The following is an 11424-nucleotide window of genomic DNA, read 5'->3' as shown; positions in this document are numbered from 1 at the left end:
GTGCTGTATCTCTGTATCTTAAGGAACATCAATGTGTGATGAGAAGTTTCTATTTTGTCCTGTTTTAATACCTACTCAATTCATAGATTGTTGAGTTCATTTTTAGCTTTATTCATCTTCCCATAAGAAGCTGTATGTCACTTTCCAGGTGCCTCTGCATCACAGGCAAACTATTTTTATCTGGATATTCTTTCTTTTTCATTTTAAGGGACAACCATGCCTTCTTCAGCTGACCTTACAATTATCACAATTGACCTTTCCTTCTTCAAAAGATCAGCTGAGGGCCACCTCTTGCTTTAATGCCACCAAGAACAATAACAGCCAGCAGCCACATGGAAAGACTGAAGCTTCTTTATAGCACAGAATGACATCTTCAGCCACTTTATACTTCAGTAAGCACAAGGAACAATGCGGTAAATTACCATTTATCCTAAATAAAAATCCAGCTGTATCCAAAAAGTAAGACTTCAAAAAGTTTATGCTGCTGGAGAAGTTTCAAGTGTTATTTTGTTTTATCTTGCAAAAAGTTTAAAACTGGGCACTAAATTTTATTCAAAATCCATTTTCATTTCATGTTAATTTTTAAAATAGGTAATGGATTTATTTTAATAGGTTTTCAGGTAAATTATCACACCCTAAGATTTGCTGTATTTTTTAATTTAAGAAAGAAGCTGAATTCTTCATTTAAACAGGAAGTGTGGACTCATAACTATAAAATCACAACTAGTACTTTCAAAAACCTGTATGAWCAGATTTACTGGTGTGGAAAAAAACATACTATTATGCCAAAAATAAGAGGACCAAAAAATTGTTACATACTTGAAACAGCTTTCTGCATAAGCTACAGCATCCTTGTAAGTCCGAGGTGGAACAAGAGCAGCCCTTTATGGTAAAGCTTTTGCTGGAAGAAAGGAGGATTGAGAAGTATGGTTTTTTAAAACAAAAAGGCAAATGTAAATGTCTAATAAGTGATTCAGAGCAAGTATGTGATAAGAAAGAGGATTTCCTTCTAAAGTACCATCCAAAATATTATCTGTGTTTATATTACAGATAGATAYGTCTCAGCAAAAAATGGAGCATTTGATTAGATGATTAGAAAACATTCATCTGACAGATTAATTATTTTGGAAGCAACAGAAGTAATGAATTAATATATAAAGCTCTCTGCCTCTGTGCTTCTAAGTCACATTAAGTGACTTCCATTTCCCTGAAAAGATTCAGTCTTACTGAAAGCTCTTTATGTACTTATAAATGTGTCAACAAGAGACAGGGAGGTAAGAGTTTCAAAGAGGTATTACTGCAATGTGTATTTGATAATGAAAATTGCTGGTTAAATTAGTCAGAGAAAAAGTATACAGGTCTAATGGGCTTAGTCTACCATTCTAAAGAGCACACATTTCCAGCTGTAGCAAAGACATGATGGATACCACAAACAAGGAAGTACACTATCACAGTTAGCAAGAGTAGAGATGAATTTACGTGTTTGCTAGTGAGATTGTTACAAATAATTTTGTCATGAGTAGGAACTCTTCTCTGACAAATCAATCTTGATTACAACAAACACTCAGTACTTGTCAAAAAAAATAGTGTTTAGTCTAGATTATTGCAGTTTTTCCACTTCAGGAATCCTATACAGAATATTCATAGTGGGTCGCTGATCACTTAAATCACAAACTAATGTTACTGTTCTGATCCCTAACTGGAGTATTGAAACTAGACAGTGATAAAAGCAAACAAACCTGTCCACTATTAATACCTGGGTACTTTAAATTGGTACTGAAATTAATTAAATTTTAAGATTTGCAATTAACATGGGGATTCACAAGCTTTTGGGAGCTGTTCAGAGAGCACATGCCAGGAATTTTATGTCCCTGGWATTAATATAAATCAAACTCAAAGCTTACACTTACAAAAATAATTTCAAATTAATCTTGTTAATATTTGATCAGCCATTCTAGCTACACAGCTGCAACTCAATGCTATGTATAACACTGTGGCGCAGAGCTGCCTAAAAATGATKATCAAAATCTCTAGGATTTGAAAACGCAGAACAGTGGGGAAGCCATTTGACTCATATATACACCCARATTATATGACTGGTGGTTTATAGGGAATGATGCAAGTGTCAGAAATGTGTTATACGTCACCATGATATGTTACTTAATATACGTATCACTTTTTYTACCTCACAGTTCATTGTTTAAGAATAGGAAAAAACCTAGTACAATGGAGTAAAATGTTAATGTTGTTAATGTGACTATACTCTTCTCAAACTTAATGATGAATTACATACAGTTCATTCTCTGAGAAAAAATGATAAAATATGTGAATATTTTACTGTCATGCATATGTTTCCATTTGGAAAAACACACAGAAGGAATTGTGTAAAGCAGTAGAGGGCTCAGGGACAGGGTTTCTTTAAGTAAAAATACTCCATACTTTCATGGAAAATTATCTCACATTTTAGAGTTCTATATTAATATAAAATCATGAAAAAATGCGAAACTTTACTGGTATGTTAATGAACTTCATCTTCCAAATAGGTGTCAGATTTATATTTCTTCCTATGAAATGCAACAAGTTCTTTCAGATTCCTTCTGAGGTGAAAAGAATTAATGTTCATTTCTGGAAGTGTGAGAAATTACGGTTTATCTGTAAATATAATATCTTTAGAGATTCTAGTGTGAAATTAATACATCACCACTACATAAAATGTATAATTCATGAACTGATACCTAGTCAGACGTAGCAGCCATGAAAACAGAGGCATCTGCAAATCATCAGCATATATCTGGAAAACAAGTGATGTCAACAATCTCATAAAAGTGGAATATGGATTWAAAAAAGTAGAAACTTTTAACTGCATCTTTCAGTCACCTTTGCAGTGGAAGATTTTTAAATTGAACTAATACTTAAAAAATAAGCTGTTATAATTTTCTGAAGACAGATGACAAAATCATTATAATATATAAATAGGAAGCAAATGAGCTGTAACAGACTCTAGAAAACAAACAGTTATGTATCATGAATATAATTATAACATTATCTCTTGGAAAAAAAGGAAGACAAGGGCTAAAGTTCTGCAGAAAACACTGAAAAAACAGGCACAGCAAAAGCTAGGAATATACTAGAAACATAAAAACTAAGAAATATATAAAAAAGAAAAGTAAGGCAAAGAAAGTCTGTGGTAACACAAACAAGATTAAGCAAGCAAGATTTGAGTGTTTTCAAACAGAGAAGGGTGAAATGCCTTTTTTGTACATTGCATGAGAACCTATAGTGGCAATCATGGAAACCCTTGAACTGCCAAAGCATAACAAGAGTACAGTGAAAGCAAAAATGAATATACACTGGAAGTATGTTTCCTGCACAAGAAAGACAGTCACTTATTCCATAGGTATCAGTAGGGGCATAKATTGAAACAATGATATGGCCTTTAAGTGTTGCTGAGGGCAGGATTTGGGAAATCTATACTGAGCAAATTGGAAGCCAGTGACAGTACAGGCAGTAAAATGAGGGGAGCATTTCAGTCTTGCTGCCTTAGATCCTTAGCTTCTTTCTGTAACTGCTGATGCATATTTTCTTTAGTGTCATGCATGATGAGGATTATTGTATTGTGGGCACCTGCCAGCTAGGAATTTGACTAAGACTCAAATTCCACATTCTAAACATACGCATTTGAATCAGCTACATGCATTTGCCATATGCCATTGCAAGAATATCAGAAGTTTCCTCCAATTATCCATTATTTTAATTACTGTTTTGTGCCAGAAATACTTAATTATGTATTCTGAAGAATTAGTTAAAAAAAAGAAATTTTAAACAGAAAAGAACCTTGATTATATGTACTAGTGGCTGCTGATGTTAAGAAATGCTACTGTTTTAGACAAAGTATCAAAAAATAAGATCCTTGGTGAATTCCACTGGTTAAGACTGCTTTTCAATTCTTCCTCATACTGAGTAGAAACTTTCTTTGGAAGCTGACATCTTGAAATCAGTATTACAACTTCTCTTTCTTTAGTTTTACAGAACTTCATCACAGATATTCAAATATTTGTTCTGGCAGAATATTCAACTTCTCCATCTTTAATTCATTTCCTTTCACCTCCTCTAAGTTTTTCTAATGATGCATTTAGCTTTATAGAATGCTCTTAATCCTCAAAGTATTGTTAAGGTCTCCTATATCCAAGACAGGAAGACTCCAGGAGAAATAACAACCTCAGGATCACATAGGAAGAAGCATTTGCATGGCAAGTGCTTTGCTCTGACAATAAGACTGAATGATAGGCATCAACAACTCTAAGAGCTGGCTTTCTTCTGAGAAGATGCACAAGCTCCATGTGAAGGTGACTGAGCCCATGGAACTTACAACATGCACCACAGAAGCAAACAAAATAGCATATGTGTTTGTGGACTAGTTTAACTGCCAGTAACTTAAGCAATGTAAAGCCAGGAACCACGAATACACTTTCCTATTAAAAAAAAAAAAAAAAAAAAAAAAGCCAGTATCGGTGCAACATATCTACTTGGAAAAGAAACTGGAGTGGATTTGAGAGAGAATGTGTAATAGGTGCTGAGTGCTAGCTGTAATGGATATCAGAGCCACAGACTGAAAATGAAGGAATAAAAATGCCGGTCATGGCTGTAGTGCCAGTGTATAGAGATCACAGCAGGAGAAGCAGAAAAAGCCAATGCAAAATGCCTTTTGTTTTTGTAGCTCTACACAGAGATCTCTTTCATGCTCCAGCTCAGTGCCAATGGCCCTGTATATCCATTCAAAATATGGTGTGAAACGCAACTCACTTTGCTGACTGGCCCTCAGAGTATTCCCACAAAATGTTCCTACTCATCCTTAGAGGAAAATGCTGACACAATTAACAGTGTCTTGCACAAAAGCCACAGGAGAGGTAGAGACCTCATTYTCCTCTCAGTCATCTAGGGCTTTATCCAGAAAAACCCTTCTCATGCCCAGTGAGCCAGACCCTGCTTTGCATGCCAGCTGCTATCTAATATTCTAATGGCTTTAAGCAGCCCTAAAGCCTGTTAGTCAGTCACTGGCAAACAGCCTTCCTTGCAGATTTTACATTATCCCAGGGAAAGGGACATTTCCAGTGCATCCTGTAACCACTATAGTCCTGAGCTCTCAGAGCAGCCTCTGTGGCCACTGGCAGGCAAATTACAGTAGGTTAGCTTTCACCAGGAATTGCAGCAGAAGTTAGACGGCTTCAGGACAGCTGTGGCATGAAAGACAGCCTTTATGCCACCTCCACATGCAGCCATAAATGAGGATCTGGCTCTCTACAGGGGATTGAATCACAAAACGAGTGTTTTAAAAGGATACAGGAGCAAAGAAGCAGTTTGTACTGGCTTGTCCTTTCTCTCCACTGTGATATCTGCACATTGACATGCTAGCCTCGACAGATGCAAAACAATTTTTGTTCCTTCATTCTCATTCTGCAGTGATGGTACATATGACAACAAACACTGTACATGTATTAATCAGTTATTCTCAAGTATCTCAACTCCACCTCTGAGCAGAGGTCCCACAAACTCATCACTGGATGGGGCAAGATCTTTGCAAAGAACGTTCAGTTTAGTTACCTTCACTTAAATTATATAAAGAACTAGCAGTAGAAGCTATATGTAAGGTTTGAGGGATAAGCAGGAGTTGGTTCCTTTAGGTAAAAATTGTTCATTATCAGGCATCCTTAAAATCTTTAATAAAAGGTTTAATAAACCATTATATATGGTTTAATGTTTTCCCCATTTTTTTAGTTATCCAAGCTCAGGTCTTTTAAGCCCAAGAAAGCAAAAGACAAATACACAAGAAATTGAACTGATATATGGCTTTGCTCTTAAATAAAAAGAACGATAGGATCTCTTAGAGTTCAGTCTGCTGCTGGTTACGGCCACTGTGTCATAATAATCTCTTTACTTAGTCTCACCTTAAAGGTGGTTAAAATTCTTTTTGCCCTCGCATCTCTMACTGGAAAGCTGTTCCAAAATTTCACTTCGCTGACAATTAAAAATGTCCTTCTAGTTTCCAAATTTAATTGTATTCATGATTTCTTTATACTCACTTGTTCTCTTGCCAATGTTGCTCTTTAGCTTCAGTACTTATCATTTCCGATACATGAGCTTGCACCTTATTAGTCTGCAAATGTATGACCTTGCACCATGTACCAGTGAATTTCATTACATTTTGATTACTTCAGACCCCCAGTTCATACAACACTTCCTTTCTGACAGGCTATTCCTACTCAGAGTTTTGTCATTCTACAGCACACTTTTCCTTTTTGGGAGAATGATATTTAAAGAAAATCTAGTTGGTTCCAAGACTAGTCCTTAAAAATTGTGCTGTAGCTTCCCCCTTCAACTAAAACTTTCCCGCATCTCCTGTAGTTCTCAGGCCTGATCTTTCTGATCAGCATTATCTCTAATTTTCCAAAGAGATGCCAAATCACATACATTAACTACAGTCCAGCTAGAGAATGCAATTGCATTTTGTTATACAGAAAATGAGTTATCTTATCAAAAATGTTCCTGTGGATTTATCCCAAATGTATTCCATCAAATTAATGCTGAGCAGTGGCCAAAAAGACAAGWTGGTCAGAAAGACTGTTCACAAAAATGCCAGGTGCCATATTTTTTTATCCATCTCCATGGCTGCCAATCCAAATTTCTACTAGTCTCAAATTTGACATCCATGCCAATGTTTACCACTGTAGAGGTAAACCAAATTCTGTCATCACTTAGAGCTTAGAAATCTTATTTATCTCAGTAGCCACCCAGGGAGAGAGAATCTCCCTATCTTCAGATTCATGTTGTATCAACATGTGGCATATTCTCTAGTAGTTAGAAAATGAGATGTTTTGTAGTAAGCTCCAGAAAGAACAAGTTCGGTCAGGGGAAGAAGTACATAAATGTACCTCTCCACACACTACTTTCTGTGAGGATAGCTGTTCTTCCATAGGTAACCTACAGCACTTAGCTCACTAATTTAAAGTGAACCTTACAGTAATTCATGTTATGCTGCTTTTTCCTATAACAGGAAGCAATTAAAGTCATACAGTATTTGTACTTTACAAGTGTACAATGTATTTATGTCGCACTGCTTACTACTAGTAAGTCTCTGTAAAGAAAACATTTGTAAAAGGTATGTCACATTTATTTCAGTATGTTTGGTTTTGTTCTTGCTTTCCTCATGACAAAACGATTTGTCAGCTTTCTCTTAGAAACATGTAGAAACATTTGTTTTAATATATTTAAAACAGATAATAAGAAATTACCTAAAACATGTGGAAATGCTCTGTCCCTTCCCCTCTGCTTACAGCAGAACACAGAGCTGACTGTATCTTAAAAAAAGAACAGAAAATTTAATCCTCTACATGCTGGGGTTTGGGATAATCAACTACCCAGTCACAACACAATAAATATCAATTAATATTTCAGGCCAAAGATACAAACAAAAGGCCATATTCAGTCAACTTCCCGAATATACTGTGCTACATATCAGTGTTAAGACTTCAGGTCAAATATTCTCTACCAAATACCAAATCTTTCTCTCAAAATCTGTGATGCTTTTTTTAAGCCATATTTCCTAAGGAATGTCTTGAAGATACTAAGTTCCTACATGTTTTGTGAAAATAAACAGCAGGGTGGACAACAGATGTTACTGATGTTGGCATTAGTGAAAGTTGGGAAGAGTTAAGCCATTGTCCATTTTCTGGGCAGCAGCCAGGCTGATATGCACTTACTGGCTGTCCGCTCAGCACATCTACTGCTTTGGGCAGACCTCAGCACATACTCTTGTCTGCCTGCCAAGCAGAAAAAGCACAGAGAGGACTAGGGATGTCTTGAACCTTTGCAGGGAAAAGAAGAGCTTTAGGAAAATAGTTGACAGTACAGGGTAAATGGCWAGAAACTTGGGAATGTTAGAGTATTATAGGAGGAGAGAAAAAGGGTGTTGTTCTTTTAAGGGTCTCATAAGAGACAGAAAGTTGCTATTATGAGACTAGAGAAGTGYAAGGAACTTAAGACTCAAATCTGTAGGAAACTTGTCTTTGCCAAGTCACTGAAAAATTGTTCACTGAAAATTTTGATATAGCCAATATGGAGAATGCTGCATAGCATCCAGTYCCTCAGCCACAGAGGAAGTCAGCAAAAATTGCAGATGCCCATCCTTTCTCAAAATTTGTGCTTGAATTTGCACATTTATCTGTACTCCAAATGCAGTTTTACGTGAAAGTACTTGTATTTCTGCAAAATCCATCATTAATTTAAAAAGATTAAATTAAGATCAGTCACAATACTGTAAGAAAATTTAAACCCTAACAACACAAACATAAATAAATGAAAAAACAGACTCAAAACTCAAGAAAATCTGTCAATTTGGATGAGCTATGTGAAACTGTATATTGACTCCTTTTTCTACCTTGTCAGTAAAAATAAAATAATTAGAAACAATGCAAAATAACCAGTAAATAGAATAAAGAAAAGCTTTGTTTAGCCTGCCTCAGCACAACAGARCATAGTGCTGTCGAACAGAATAGACCAATTCGACCCATTACAATCAGTATMTTGCCTTCTAATAACAGATGCTACTTCAAAAGAAATACACTATAGAATTCTCCTCAATTGTTCAATCTGGGTGACTAAAAAATTGAAGAAACTCCTCTTTGACTCCAGATATCTGCCCATTTATACCTTGAAGCATGATGCTTCTTGAGGTATTACAAATGTTATCATTTATAAGTCACTAAAACTTTTTAGGCATGATAAACTATCTTTCTTAAAGTTGTCTCACCAATAGCAAATTTCAATGGATAAAAATTCAGTGTAAAAATACATATCATCATCCAATAGATAAAGGTCATCAGTTCATTTCGGAGGTGAAATCCTCTGCAATAGCATGGCAGAGAAATCCTCTGAGGCTAGCATGGAGATGTTTCATTCCAGACTGAGAACACTATCATACAATTTACAATAGATAATGTGTTGAGTGCATAATATAAAAATATGAAAAATGTTTTCTTAAGAAATCCTTGGCAACTTAATTGTATTATAAAAATCAATAGTTTATCATTTAATGGCTTTACTGGACAGAGAAAAGTGGCTATGCTCTTAAAAGTTCCCACTAGTCACTCAGAGCATGGGGTTTTTTTAATCAGTTTCAAAACTGAATCGGAAGCATGAAGGAACAGAAGTCGTTAGCACAAATACTACATAGAGCTATAAAGCTGATAGGTATTCTTTCAGTTAAAGAAGTTTATTGCCCATTTTCAACTGTTCTCACATTTATTTCATCTGTAAACAGATACCACTTGCCCCATAATAAACCAAACAAAACATAAAAGAGGAACAAATCAGTATTCTTTTCAGCTCCCTCTGTACTGGATATCTTTCTACATCCAAGAATACTGGCTAACTAGTTAAGCATCCTCACTAAATACATTTATATGCATTTAAGGATTTAAATGTTTGCTCTGAACAGAAATTTGGCCAGCTGATCACATAGGTTGATTCGCATAAAACCTGAAAAACCTAAGTAGTAAATAGTCCAGTCAAGTAYTACTGAACACTCAGTGCTTTCTGAAGGCTGCAGAGCATTTATTTCACACAAACCCTTCAGGTACAGAATTACTCAATGATAGTGGGATAGTAGGGTCTTTGCTTTATCTTAGCAATGTCCAGTGTAGTATACAGAAAAAAATTTATCAAGAATAAATGCCTCCATAGCTTTCCCACCTCTACTGCAGCTGCATCCAGCCCTTAACYGTTCCCACAACTGTGGTCCTTTCTGGAATCCTATTCTGAGCTTCATCAACAAGACTGCATAGTGGTGAGGGGAAACTTGATGAAAATCTAATTTTGAAAGTATACACCATGGAAACCGGCCCAAACAGAATCTTTTCATAGCTATTCCCAATCCTTAAGTGGGGAACCTACAGAACCTCTGCTGAGTACTGGTARGGGCTTAAGAAAATAGGCTGTGCACAGATTCCCAATTTTAACATACTTACCCAAGCAAACGATCTTCTCTATTAAAGGAGTTATTCCACCCTTTTGAAAGGAAAACATTAAGCTGATGGAGAAATTTTATGCATATATATATACACACACATATATATGCATATCTCTGAGAAAAGTTCAGAGAGACAAAGTAACAAATGATTGCACTATTTTATTTGAACAGTATTTGTATTAGAAGACCAATGTACAAATAAAAATGAAATAAAATTAAGTGTTCACAGCTGAAGGAAGAAGCATTCTGCATGAAAATTTTCAAAGATCCAAAAACAGTGGCAGATGCAATGGTGACCACACAGTTAAATTACCCTGCATGAGGTAATGTTGGCAAATACRTTCATTGAAAGGTCACAGTTGAGGAGGAATGCTCAAGGGAAATGAAGATAGGCCTGGCACTGGGGCAAATATGCCTCAGCTCCATGGCAGCTGTTACCAGGAGAAGGCTAAGTAGGCAGCAGTGGCACACCCCGTCTCCCCTTCCTGTAAATCAGGAACGGCAAGAGGAGCTACAGAAAACATCATTAGATAACAGGGTGTCTTCTTAGTTTAATTAGTATTTATTATTTGTATTGCTCCCAAAAGATGCACCGCATTTTATAGAATACAATACGACCTACAGGAACGAGAGATTCCAAACTAGATGAACTGACAGTCTAAAAAGACACAAGCCAAAACAATTCAGAACAATAGAATACAGAACAGAGTGGCAAATGGTCATTAGAGCTGAAATGGAGCTYTACACAAGAGGGTAAGGAAGCCACCTGGCAGGCTGCTCTGCATGTGAGTGATGCTATGCAATAAGGCAAAGTCAGGAATGGATGAGGGAAATTACAGTAATATTCTTATGGATATAAAGACAGGCTATGTCAGTGGGGGTCCTTTAAAAATGGCTGCTTTTAATATCACACATCAAATATCTACTGCACATTGAATACTCTTCCAAATTAAATCAATTCAGTTCTCAGCATGATGTTACTAACATGACTGTATTTTAATTTAAAAGACAGGAGACCTAACCACATCTTGTGCTTACGGTATACATGCAAAGGAAGGCAGGTCTGTATGTCCTAATTTCTTATTGCAAGATATACGATTTTTTTTTGTCACTGAAAAACATTGTAGACAGTATAGGTTTAGGTTTAGAGTATAGTAGGGCTGTACTAGAAGGTAAAGGGATATGAATGCTCACAATTTTCCCTCAATTAATAGCCAAGCATTTGCTGAACACTCATCACACCTTTCCAGGGCTTTATTAAACGTATTTAGTGTGTGTGTGTGTATATATATACACATATATATATATATATATATATAAAAAATATATATATAAAAAATATATAAATACGTATTTAGTAATTATAACCCAGCTCAGGTATTAACAACAACCAGGCTAAA

General features: G+C 35.8%; 1 protein-coding gene across 1 annotated transcript in view; it reads left to right on the top strand.

Annotated features, from left to right (window-relative positions):
• The first annotated feature begins 10725 nt into the window (after positions 1-10725).
• Positions 10726-11424, top strand: part of CFAP20DC (CFAP20 domain containing) — a 90880-nt gene continuing 90181 nt past the window's right edge. The window contains exon 1 of the mRNA XM_085309803.1: positions 10726-10777. The gene's annotated coding sequence lies outside the window, so the exon portion shown is untranslated. The remainder of the gene's footprint in view (positions 10778-11424) is intronic.

This window comes from Rhea americana, unplaced genomic scaffold (genome assembly GCF_003343005.1).
Source record: "Rhea americana isolate MKP2758 unplaced genomic scaffold, rheAme1 scaffold_303, whole genome shotgun sequence".
NCBI lineage: Eukaryota > Metazoa > Chordata > Aves > Rheiformes > Rheidae > Rhea > Rhea americana.
The sequence above is the reverse complement of the archived record's forward strand: the minus strand, read 5'-3'. Positions and strand labels throughout refer to the sequence as shown.